The 12,755-nt window shown below is 39.5% G+C and overlaps 2 pseudogenes; one reads left to right on the forward strand and one right to left on the reverse strand.

The window, feature by feature from the left end:
• Nucleotides 1-1,208: 1,208 nt before the first annotated feature.
• Nucleotides 1,209-2,126, forward strand: LOC100340791 (tubulin alpha-1C chain-like; annotated as a pseudogene).
• A 1,295-nt stretch (nt 2,127-3,421) lies between these two features.
• On the reverse strand, nt 3,422-11,328 carry LOC127484815 (ATP synthase subunit gamma, mitochondrial-like; annotated as a pseudogene).
• Between the last annotated feature and the right edge of the window lie 1,427 nt (nt 11,329-12,755).

Raw genomic sequence — 12,755 nt, forward strand, 5'->3', positions numbered from 1 at the left:
ACTCTCCACACTCTTCTAGTGCATTTGGAAGAAAAAATGGGAGTAGGAAGATATGGGTTCAAAATTTTATAGCAAGCCTCTTATCCAAACCCAAACATCTTAATATGAACATCAATGTCCTAGACAAACACTTAGAAGCAACACTTCCTGGATATAATAGGTTGATCAGTTTTTGAAAATGTCCTCACATACAGGTGCCATTTTGTATCCTCAAAGCTTGTTTGTAAAGGAAAAAGGAGTGGGAGTGTAGTGAGGAACACACTTCAAAAAGTGCTCTTCTAGGAGCCCCTGCAAATTAGATGTCGCCAAAATTTTTGATTGTACATCCATAAAAGTGAAAAATATTTGAGACTTTACCTTCATTGGATTACAATTACTTGTGCCATATTATATTGTTAACTGTTGTATTAAAATAAGTAAAAAGTTATTTCTTATTTATAGATAAAAATAAATGGACATAGAATTCTTTTTTTAAAGATTTATTTATTTATTTGAAAGACAGAGTTACACAGATGGAGGAGAGGCAGAGAGAGAGACAGAGACAGAGAGAGAGAGAGGGAGAAAGAGAGAGAGGTCTTCTATCTGTTGATTCACTCCCAGATGGCCGCAACACCCGGAGCTGCACCGATCCGAAGCCAGGAGCCAGGAGCTTCCTTCGGGTCTCTCACTTGGGTGGGGAGGCCCAAGGACCTGGGCCATCCTCCTCTTGTTTCCCAGGCCATATCAGAGAGCTGGATGGGAAATGGAGCAGCCGGGTCTCGAACCGGCGCCCATATGGGATGCCAGCGCTTCAGGCCAGGACGTTAACTCGCTGCCTCCTGGCGCTGGCCCCATGGACATAGAATGCTAGTATCTCCTTGCCACACTGAACAGAATAGCCTGTTTACTTCCATTGAGTATACATACTTCATTTTTATGATCAGTGTTTTAAAGATCATGCTCAGGATTTATACCTCTATATAATTTAAATTCTACCTTTAGATAAATAACATTTCTGAAAGCTATATGCATGACATTAATTTCTCTGCCCTACTCCCATTATTTTGACATTACACAATTACAAGTTGCCATTGTGCCTCCATGAACTCTAGGCTCCTATTTGTCTAGCTGTAAGTTTCAATATTGAATCTCATTGGTTTGACTTCTTAATTTAACTGTACCTGAACCAAGCGTTGTAGAACAGGGACAGAAAAAATTGAGTCATCAACATGGCATTTAGGCCCACTCGTGAAGACAGAGTAGAGACTGGTAGACTCACTCAAAACATAAAGAATAAGAGGCAAGGGGTCTTACCCCTTATCTACCTTATCTACCCAGCCCCTCGGGTTTCCACAGCTGTGGTGGAGTCTTACAACTCCATCCTCACCACCCATACCACCCTAGAGTTCTCTGATTGAATCTTCTTGGTAGACAATGAGGCCATCTATGACATCTGTCATAGAAACCTCGCTATCAAGCGCCCAACCTACACTAACCTGAACTGCCTTATTAGCCAGATTGTGTCCTCCATCATGGCTTCCCTGCAGTTTGATAGAGCCCTGAATGTTGATCTGACAGAATTCCCGAACAACCTGGTGCCCTACCCCCACATCCACTTCCCTCTGGCCACATACGCCCCCGTCATCTCTGCTAAGGAAGCCTACCACGAACAGCCTTCCGTAGCAGAGATCACCAATGCCTGCTTTGACACGGCTAACCAGATGGTGAAATGTGACCCTTGCAACGGTAAATACATGGCTTGCTGCCTGCTGTACCGTGGTGATGTGGTTCCCAAAGATGTCAATGCTGCCATTGCCACCATCAAGACCAAGCACAGCATCCAGTTTGTGGATTGGTGCCCCACTGGCTTCAAGGTTGGCATTAACTACCAGCCTCCCACGGTGGTGCCCGGTGGAGACCTGGCCAAGGTGCAGCGAGCTGTGTGCATGCTGCGCAACAGCACAGCCGTGGCTGAGGCCTGGGCTCGCCTGGACCACAAGCATGCCTTTGTTCACTGGTACATGGGGGAGGGCATGGAGGAGGGAGAGTTTTCTGAAACTCATGAGGACATGGCTGCCCTGGAGAATGATTACAAGAAGGTTGGAGCAGACAGTGCCGAGGGAGAGGACGAGGGTGAGGAATATTAACCTGTCTGAACACACTGCTGTTGTCTGTCTGTGTCTTGTGAAGCTGTCAATAAAAGTGATGTTTGCATGTTAAATGTCAAAAAAAAAGAGTACTCTTTTTTTAAAAAAATATTTATTTATTTGTTTATTAGAAAGTCAGAGTTACGTACACATAGAGAGAGAGGGAGACACACACACACACACACACACACAGAGACAGAGAGAGGTCTTCCATCCACTGGTTCACTTGCCAAATGGCTGCGATGGCCAGAGCTGCGCCAATCCAAAAGTAGGAGCCAGGAGCTTCTTTCGGGTCTAGACTTGGGCCACCTTCTATTGCTTTCCCAGGCCATAGCAGAGAGCTGGATCGGAAGTGGAGCAGCCGGGACTTGAACCTGCACCCATATGGGATGTCAGCACTGTAGGCAGTGGCTTTACCCACTACACCATAGTGCTGGGCCCGCAGAGTACTCTTACAATTAAAAAAGAGCGATGATGCTGGGGATTTTTAAAAATGCCAATGACATCTGGTTTACTTCTTTTTATCAGAAAAAGAGTTGCAGAAGTCATCATATTTTGCCTTCTGCTTTGGCTTCCACAAAGCTAAGAAAAATGTTTTGTGCTATAAAACTTAGCCCTTCGCCTAGATTTTCTGAAGTTATTTTTCTTCCTTGTTATCTTCCTAAGTAAGTCATCCACCCAACTCCTGCGAAATACACATACTAACCTTTCCTCTTTTTTTCTTACTGTAAACTGTTTATTGTAAAACAATTTCCAAATATCTCGCTGTCTTTAGTAATTCCAACAATGGACTAAATGTGTGTGTGTGTGTGTGTGTGTGTGTATGTTTTCCTGACAAAGGTAGCAGTAAGCTAAAAACAAAATCAGCTGGGTGAATTTTCCTTTTTTTTTTTTTTTTTTTTTTTTTTTTTTGACAGGCAGAGTAGACAGTGAGAGAGAGAGACAGAGAGAAAGGTCTTCCTTTGCCGTTGGTTCACCCTCCAATGGCCGCCGTGGCCGGCGCGCTGCGGCCAGCGCACCGCGCTGATCCGATGGCAGGAGCCAGGAGCCAGGTGCTTTTCCTGGTCTCCCATGGGGTGCAGGGCCCAAGCACCTGGGCCATCCTCCACTGCACTCCCTGGCCACAGCAGAGAGCTGGCCTGGAAGAGGGGCAACCGGGACAGAATCCGGCGCCCTGACCGGGACTAGAACCCGGTGTGCCGGCGCCGCAAGGCGGAGGATTAGCCTAGTGAGCCGCGGCGCCGGCCCAAATTTTCCTTCTTTCCCTCTCCTCTAAAGGTGGACCTTCATATTCATCAATCCAAAGCTCTAGCCCCCAAGATATTTTCAGTCACCTCTTATGTGATGACAGCTTGGTGGTACAGTTGAATATTAAATTCAATTTGTCAATCATCTCAGACATGGTGTTGCTTGGTGTTGTCCGTAGCACTCTGCTCACTAGTGATGGACTCCTTCAGAGAGTAGTACTTGACACTTGCTACACTGTATTCTTGGTAATAGCACTTGAAATGCTATTAAGGGAAATAATGGGCTTTTCTTTCATTGTATCAGATATGACACACCTGAACTGATTAAAGATAGTCTACCCTACCTCATATCTAGAATTTAATAATTCAGGAACACTGATATATGTCCAGAAGTAGGAGACTTTTTTTCTACTTATTTGAATGCCATCAGAAACTAGTCAGAATGAGTCCTATAAATTATACCCCTGATTTTGTCACCATATACAATAAGTGTATCTTTTCCATTGCTGCAATCAATGTTTAGCAACCAAGGAATGAACAGCAGCACAAAGCCCTCAATCTGCAGAAATTCTAACAAGGAGATATTTCTTCTTGTCTCTAGGCATCTTAATATAAGATGTTTCATACAAAGCTAAAGATTCCAATTTCTCATACTTAAGTCAGTTCAGCTCCCTCTCTGTTCAGGCATATTTTGCTGCTTTGATCACATTCCTAGACTTGGTAATTTTCTGTATTCTAAGTGCTTGATTGACTTTAGCCACCTGTTAATAGCTTTTAACGTTGCAGTATTTTGAACTTGGATCCACTGTGGCTCCAAGGCCCAGGCCAACAGCCCAGTGATGTCTTTTTGCAGGTCAGGCAGACAGACCTCACTGTGTGTATGCTAACAACCTGTGGTCCTTCACCTAGTGCTTTTGTAGTGTTCTCTTTTGTGGTATTCATTTTATTTTATTTTATTAAGATTTATTTTATTTATTGGAAAGAGTTACAGAGAGAGGTAGAGACAGAGAGAGGTCTTCCATCCGCTGGTTCACTCCCCAGATGGCCGCAAATGCCAGAGCTGCGCCCACCCGAAGCCAGAAGCCAGGGGCTTCCTCCAGATCTCCGACACGGGTGAAGGGGCCCAAGGATTTGGGCCATCTTCTACTGCTTTCCCAGGCCATAGCAGAGAGCTGGATCTGAAGAGGAGCAGCCGGGACTTGAATCGGTGCCCATATGGGATGCCGGCGCTTCAGGCCAGGGCGTTAACCTGCTGCACCACAGCGCTGGCCCCAATGGTGTCCCTTTCATTTTAAACAGCTTTAGTCACTTTTGAAACTAGGCAAATTGCACATAACTAATGATATTGCTGCATGTCCTGTTAGCACCTTTATCATACTAAAGAAGACAGGCCCAGGCCAATGGGAGGAGTATACAGTTCTCACCGAGGAATGTAAAAACTCAAACTGTTAAATGTCATAAATTAAGGTGTATTTTTAACCGTTTAAGGTCCCTAACTTTGGAAGTTACTTTAATATCTAGAAACTGTGGATTTTCTGGCTGCAAAGTATTAATGTCTCTTCATGAATGAGAATCTTAAGTGAAGCACGCTGACTGGAACCTGTATAAACAGCACAGATTGCTTTGAATGTAGTGTGATTTAAGTCACACTGAACAAGAGTTATCTTGTACTCACAGAGATTCGCTCATGAGACATGAAGAGTGCCATGATTTCCTCAGTCTTTACAATTAACAGTCTTTACCTTCCTGCTGCTTCAGATGTGACCATTTGTAACTTATAAATGTGCTTTAAACCTTAATCTTTCTCTGAGACCCTGTTAAAAATGCAGATATATATTTTTTCTTGACTTTGGAATAAAGTAATTCAGTTCACTTTTATTTTCCTCCATGGCAAGAGGGAATTCATTCCTTTCTCTTTGCATTTCTGTTGAAACCCCAATTATTACTCTAGTAAGACTCAATGAGATGAACCACAAAGCCATGATTTGCTGTTCAGGGCCACTGTTCAAAATGACCAGCCCTCTGTTTCTTTTACTATTGCACGCGACTTTGCCTGCTTCCCTACTGCCAGAAATGGACCAAGTCCGTATCAAAACATGTAGTGATCTGGCCAGTATTAATTTGACAGATTTTCAAAATAAGACTTTCTGTGTATAAGTGTGTTTAAGGGTGATGTTGAATACTGTGTAGGGAACCTCTTAAAATCTCCTTTACTGTCTCCAATAAGTTAGCCCTAGTTCCAAACTTCTAACTGCCATTCATCAAAACAAAAGCCCTGCGGTTAATGAGATACGTGTCAGATAATAGTGCTCACTAAAAACTCAGTGTGTTTCCCGCTATTTCTCAACTTGCTTTGTGATTAGATTGAGCCATGTGCCTAGTTCTAACCATATGACTCCGAATTGAATTGCAGTCTTTCACTTGTAGGCTGAAGCAGATAAAAATGAGTGTGCCCACTCTATCCTGCTACTTTGTTCCATGGTGACCTTGAAGGTCACATGTTCCAAATGGTGCATCTATATGGTGAGAGAGACTTCATCAGCCTGGATCCCTCATTTTGTTAACAAAACTCTCTCACCCTACCACCAATGTCAATGTACATTAGCCACTTAATGTGGGAATAAATAACCATTATAGGGCTAATACATCCATCTCCTGTTATTTCCAATTGTCCTGGAAAACAGTCTTTCTGATCTTATCTAAAAGAGCTCTGTATTGGCCTGTGAGATTAATCTGCTAATTAAGACTCTCTGTAGATATATATTTAATACAAGGCATTGTATTATGTGGTTGATAATGCATTAACTTGACTCTCCTGTCTAATTAACCTAGAAGCTACTAGTATTATAGGTAAGAAGATGGGGTTCAGAGAAAGAGTCAGAAGAAATACATCACCACACTTTTCTCCAGTCCTTTCTCTAAAATGAATCCCATTGTCAACACCCATTGTTATTGTAGCAAAGCTGCCACATAGAACCAGTGCTGAATAAAAATATCCAATATTGATGGTAACTAAGTCCCTGTGATGACCTTTGGCCCGTTATAATATCTTAATAATATTACCATGTTTGACATTCTAACTCCCATATGTACCTGATGTTGTGACACTTCTGAGACTTCCAAAAAAGGCTAGGAAATTGGCAGTCACCAAATTCCTGGTAGCCTCCATCCACCAAATTCCTGGAAAACTGCACACACCACCCCTATATGTCTCCACATCACATAAAAAAATGATCCTGAACTTCATGGGTGGCAGTTCACTCTAGAGCATGCCTGCAACTCCTCTGGAGTATATTCTTTTGCTTTGTTAATAAATTTTATTCCACTGCCCACTTTATCTATGATGCATCCTTATATTCTTTCATATATGAAACAAATCATGCAGTTCTCAGCCCCCAAAGACTACTATTAATCTAGGGAAGTCAAGGAACCTATGGAAAACAGATCTAGAAAAGGCAATTTTTGAAGGGAGCCTATGTGATTATGTGAGGAGAAACCCTAGAGCATGGTATGGGAAAGTCCAGTGGTGAGTGGGGGTAAGATATCTGGAGGCTGCTGATGTTCTGGGGGTAATATTACAAAGAATATCCACCAAAAAGAGGACAAGGGGGCAATGTTGTTGCACAATGGGTTAAGCCACCACTTGGGACACTGATATTCTATATGAGTTCCACTTCAAGTCCTGGTTGCTCCACTTCTGATTCAGCCCCCGTTAATGTGCCTGCAACAGCAATGGAAGATGGACCAAGTGTTTGGGCTCTTGCAGCACATGGGAGACCTGGAAGAAGTTTCTGGCTCCTGGCTTCAGCTTGGCCCAGCCCTGGCTGTTGCAACCATGTGGGAAGTTGAACCAGCGATGGAAGATTCTCTCTCTCTCTCTTGTTCTCTCTCACTCTCTCTCCACTTCTCTCTATGTAACTCTGCATTTCAAATAGATAAATAAATATTTTTTGAAAAAATGCAAATAAAATGGAGTGCAAAAGTTTTCTGCTGTGGTTACATTGGCTGGAGTCATTTCCTTTTTTCTCTTCCTGTTCACCTTAACACCAGCATACTTCCCTCTTTAGATCATAGATGCCCAAAAGAACTCTGAGAAAAACGTTTAGTCTGGGAGGGTCTTGGGTTATCCTTTACATGTCCTATAAAACATGATCTTACAGTACAAAAGAGACCTCCTTATTTGACCACCACAGGGATATCAGGGCATAGTTAATATAAAATAGGAATTACCCTTCTGTGAGGAAAGAAACGGTAAAATAATGGGAATGGGGGCAGGCAGGTTTCATTTCTCATTTTAACATGAGTTAATATTGCCAAAAGCAAAACAAAATGGGCTGTATAGTAATAACCAGAAAGTCTAACATCTATCAGCTTTCTTTGGAGTATCCAACAAAGTGGAAGAATGTATGCTTTCCTTCTGATAAAAAAAGTTCTAGCACATTACCTAGGCTACAACAGAAATGATAAGGAAATTTGGATCTGGAGCTGTAGATGCTGGCAGGCGTGGTGTGGGAAGGACTTTTCAGAAAATCTTAGGACCCATATTGGCCAAACCAAAAAATGTACCTGATTTCTTTCTTTGCCGCAATGATTCTACTCTCTTTAGTATGATTAACTTCATACTCCTTGTGGGATATGAGTTTTTTCATGCTGATGGTATCATCTTCAGGGCCAAGTCTATAGCTAGACATAAAAGCCTTTTACAATTTTCTTCAATGTGAACATAGAATATTGACTACTCAAGAAGTGGGATGGGTAGGAGGGACACAGTAAGATTGGATACATAAAAATAGAGGAAATTGGGTGTGGTTCATTTATAGTGACAAATACACTAATATGACATGTTAATAATAGGGGAAATGAAGTGTCATTTCTAGATTGTGACAAATATGTAAGATGTTAACAAGAGGGGAGGCTGGATGTGGAGTATATGGAAAGTCTGCATTAGTTCACAATTTTTGTATAGTAAATTTAAAACTACTCTGAAATCAAAAGTTGAAAAAGAAATATAGCACTGAGTTTAACAAGAAAAAACTCAGAAGCTTCTTGAAGTATGATATAATTTTTACTAAGCTTAAAACTTAAAAAAATCAAGTAATGCTTTGGAGAAATTGATTTACACATGAAAAAACTAAAAAAGAAAACACTGAACTGATAAGCACAAAGGCAGGATAGTGATTGCCATTGCAAATAACAGGAGAATGATATTAGATGGGTATAATATTCATAAGTTCTAGCTATTAATTAGAATGATGTGTTTACAGTTGTTTGATTTATGGTTGCTAACATAAATACACATTGAATATGTTCTTTTTAAATTTTATTTCATTTTAAAGGACTTTTTTAATACATTAGATTCTCAGGGTCACAGCAAATTCATAATATTTACTATAGTACAATTCTAATCAATTTTCATGTTAATGTAATATTAATGCAAAGAGAACATATTCAAAGTAGTTCATAGACACAATTTTAAAATATAATGATACTTCCCTTCCTTCTTCCCTCCCTTTCTTTCCTTCCTTTCTTTCATTAGTTCTTTCTTATTTTTTGAGATAACATGTTTTTAATTTAGATTATAGTCATAGGCTTAATGCTCCATTAAATAAAAGTTCAACAATTAAAAAAAAAAAACATAGTTCAGTGGAAGGGCTATGTGGGGGGGGGGGGCTTCAATCGAAAAGGCCGCTAAGCCTTTGCTTGAGTTTGCCGCACTTCCGCATCCCAGTGACTCAGCATTTCCAACAATCCAAGATGGCCTCCGGGGGAGGTACCTAGCCTGACAGGAGACTTCCGTATTCATGAACAGTATGTGTCCTCGGCTGTGATAGGCCCTTGAGGTCGTGCCCGGCTCGTGTGCTGCCTTACCTTTCAGCTGGTTGGCTCGGTTCCCTTGTGCCCTGGACAGCCCCCTTTCTGTGTCTATAAAAGCTCTTCCCCTCCCAATAAAGTTAAGAACCAGGCTGCACCCTGGGCGTTGACTGATCTCCTGGCTCTGGTGTGGTTCCTTTGCCGCCAACACTCATCATTCCGCTTGGCCCCTGAGCTCCACAGGCTGGCCCTGAGGAGCTCTATCGGACCTGCTGCCCCGTGACAAGCAGCAGGGCTATAAACAATAAACAAATGAAATCATTTTTAGTGAATTAAAAAAAAAACCACAGATTATTAAAACTGTAGTAGTGCATCATTCTTTTTTTAAAGATTTATTTATTTGAAAGGTAGAGTTACAGAGAGATGGAGAGATACTGGTGGGAAGAGATGGAGACAGAGGTATTCATTCTCTCTCTCTGACTCTGACTTTCACATAAATAATGAAATAAAAAAGAACTGTCAATTCTGAATCCTTGCCCATTTCTTAACTGGGTTGATTGTTTTATTGCTGTCACATTTTTTGAGTTGCTGGCATTATCTGGATATTGATCCTTTGTCAGATAAGTAGCTGGCATATATTTTCTCCTATTATGTTTAGCTGCCCCTTCACTGTATTGGTTGTTTCATTTGCTTTTCTGAAGCTTCTGAGTTTCACATAATACCATTTTTCTAGTTTTGTTTTTGTTGTCTGCACTTTTGTGTCTTATCTAGGAAGTCATTGACTTCATCAATGTCTTGAAGTGTTTCCCCTGTTTTCTTCTAGCAATGTCATAGTTTCAGGTCATACATTTAAGCCTTTAACCCATCGTAAGATGAGTTTGTATGTGGTGAGAGGTAAGGATCTAATTTCATTTTTCTACGTATGTATATCAAGTTTTGTCAGCACCATTTGTTGAAAAGACTATCCTTTCTCAAATATCTGTTCTTGGCACCTTTGTCAAAATCATTTGGCTGTATGTAAGTGGGTTCATTTCTGAACTGTCTCTTCTGATCTATTTATCTATGTGCTGGCTTTTATGCCAATACCATACTCTTTGTAGTATACTTTGAAATGAGGTATTGTGATGCCTTCAGTTTATTATTATTATTATTTTGCTCAGACTCATGTTAATTTTCCTGGGTCTTTTGTGGTTCCATATGAATTTTAGGATTTTTTCTAATTATTTAAAAATGTCATTCAGATTTTGACAGCAATTTCATTGAATCTGTATATTCCTTTAGGTAGTATGGACATTTTAACCATATTAATTCTTCCAACTTATGAAGAAGGAATATCTTTCCATTTTTATGCCCTTAATGATTACTTTCATCAATGTTTCATAATTTTCATTATAGAGATGGTTCATTTATTTGGCTTAATTTATCCCTAAATATTTGTTTAGTGTAGCTATTGTGAATGGGATTTCTTTGTTGATTCTTCTTAACATTATTAGTAGTGCATAAAAAATGCTGTTTTTGTATGTTGATTTTGTATCCTGAAACTTCACTGAATTCGTTTATCACTTCTAACAGGTTTTGATGATGCGTTTAGGCTTTTCCATATACGAAAACATGCCATTTACAAACATAGATATTTTTAGCTCATCTTTGTCAATTCTGATGCCCTTTACTTCTATCTCTTTCCTAATTGCTCTTGCTAATACTTTTTATTCTACATTGAATAAGATTGGTGAAAGTAGACACCCATGTCTTGTTCCAGATCCGAGGAGAAATTCTTTCAGCTTTTCTGCATTCAGTACAACATTATTTGTTGCTTTGTCATGGATAGCATTTATCATATTGAGGTATATTCCTTCTATACCTACTTGTTGAGGGATTAATAACATGAAGTTATGCTGAATCTTATCAAATGCTCTCTCTGCATCTACTGAGATGATCACACTATTGTTCTTCGTTATGTTCATGTGATTTGTGACATTCATTGATTTGCGAATGTTCAACCACATTTACATCCCAGGGAAAAAAATCTCACTTGCTTATGATGTATGATCTTTGTGACGTAGCGTTGGATTTGGATTGCCAATTCTCTGTTGAGAATTTTTAAACCTACGTTCAAGGACGTTGATCTGTAGTTTTCTTTTCATGTTGTGTCTGTTTGTTTTGGGTATGAGAGTTTTCCGGAGTTCCTCTCTTTTCAATATTTTGCAGTAGTTTGAAGAGTATTGTAATTAGTTCATTCTTAAATGTTTGTAGAATTCAGGTTTGTAGAATCCAAGTCTTGGACTTTTTAATGGGATACTTTCAAGTATAGCTTCAATTACAGCTTCAAACTCATTACTTGTAATTAGGTGGATTTTTTTTTTTTTTAGATTTTCTGTGTGTTTTTGAATTATTTATGGTAGGCTATATATAGTCAAGAATTCGCTCATTTCTTTGAGGTTTTCCAATTTGTTATTTGTTAGCATATAGTTGTTTACAATAGTTTCTTTTGACCCTGTGCATTTCTGTAATTCAATTTTAATGTCTCCCTTCTCATCTAATTTTTAAAAAGATTTTTATTTATTTATTTGAGAATAGAGTTACAGACAGAGAGGGAGAGATAGAAAAGAGCGAATCCGAAGCCAAGAGTCAGGAGCTTCTTCCTGGTCTCCCAGGAGCACAAGCACTTGGGCCATCTTCCACTGCTTTCCCAGGTCTTAGCAGAGAGCCAATTGGAAGAGGAGCAGCCAGGACATGAACCGCCACCTATGTGGGATGCCAGCACCTGTAGGTAGAGGCTTAGCCCACTATGCCACAGTGCCAATCCCTCTAATTTTATTTATTTGAGTTTTTACTCCTTTTTCTTTGTTTAGGCTGCCTAAAGCTTTGTTTATTTTGTACATCTTTTCAAAAAGATTTTTATTTTGTTAGTCTTTGGTATTTTTTAACTTTCAATTTCATTTATTTTTGCCCTGATTCTTAATATTTCTTGTTTCCTGTTAATTTGAAGGTTTTTTTGCTCCTGTTTTACTAAGTTCTTGAGATGCAAAATTGGATTGTTTACTTGAAATATTTCTAATATTAAATGTAAGCACTCATATAAACTTCATTCTTAATAGTGCTTTTGCTCTATCCTACTGGTTTTGATTCATTGTTTTCATTAGACACTGGTTTTCCTTTTCATTTGTTTCAGAAATTTTTCCATTTCCTTTGTTATTTCTTCAGTGATCCATTGGTTTTTCAGGAACATGTTGTTCAGTTTTCATGTATTTGTAAATTTTCTATCATTGTTGCTGATTTTTAGTTTTATTCTTTTATGGTTGAGAATATACATGTTGTGATTTCTGTTTTTTTAACTTACTGAGACTTGATTTGGGCATAATATATGGTATATCCTAGGATATATTCCATGTGCTGATGAGGGGAATGTACATTATGTAGGCGCTGGATGAAATGTTCTGAAAGTGACTTTTGGATTCATTTGCTTAATAGTATGATTCTAGCCTGTTAAGGTTTTCTTGAGTTTTTGCTTGGATGATTTTTCCATTGATGGCAGTATGGTGTTGAAATCCCCCATTACTATTGCATTTGA

The sequence above is a fragment of the Oryctolagus cuniculus genome, chromosome X, assembly GCF_964237555.1.
Source record: "Oryctolagus cuniculus chromosome X, mOryCun1.1, whole genome shotgun sequence".
Classification (NCBI taxonomy): domain Eukaryota; kingdom Metazoa; phylum Chordata; class Mammalia; order Lagomorpha; family Leporidae; genus Oryctolagus; species Oryctolagus cuniculus.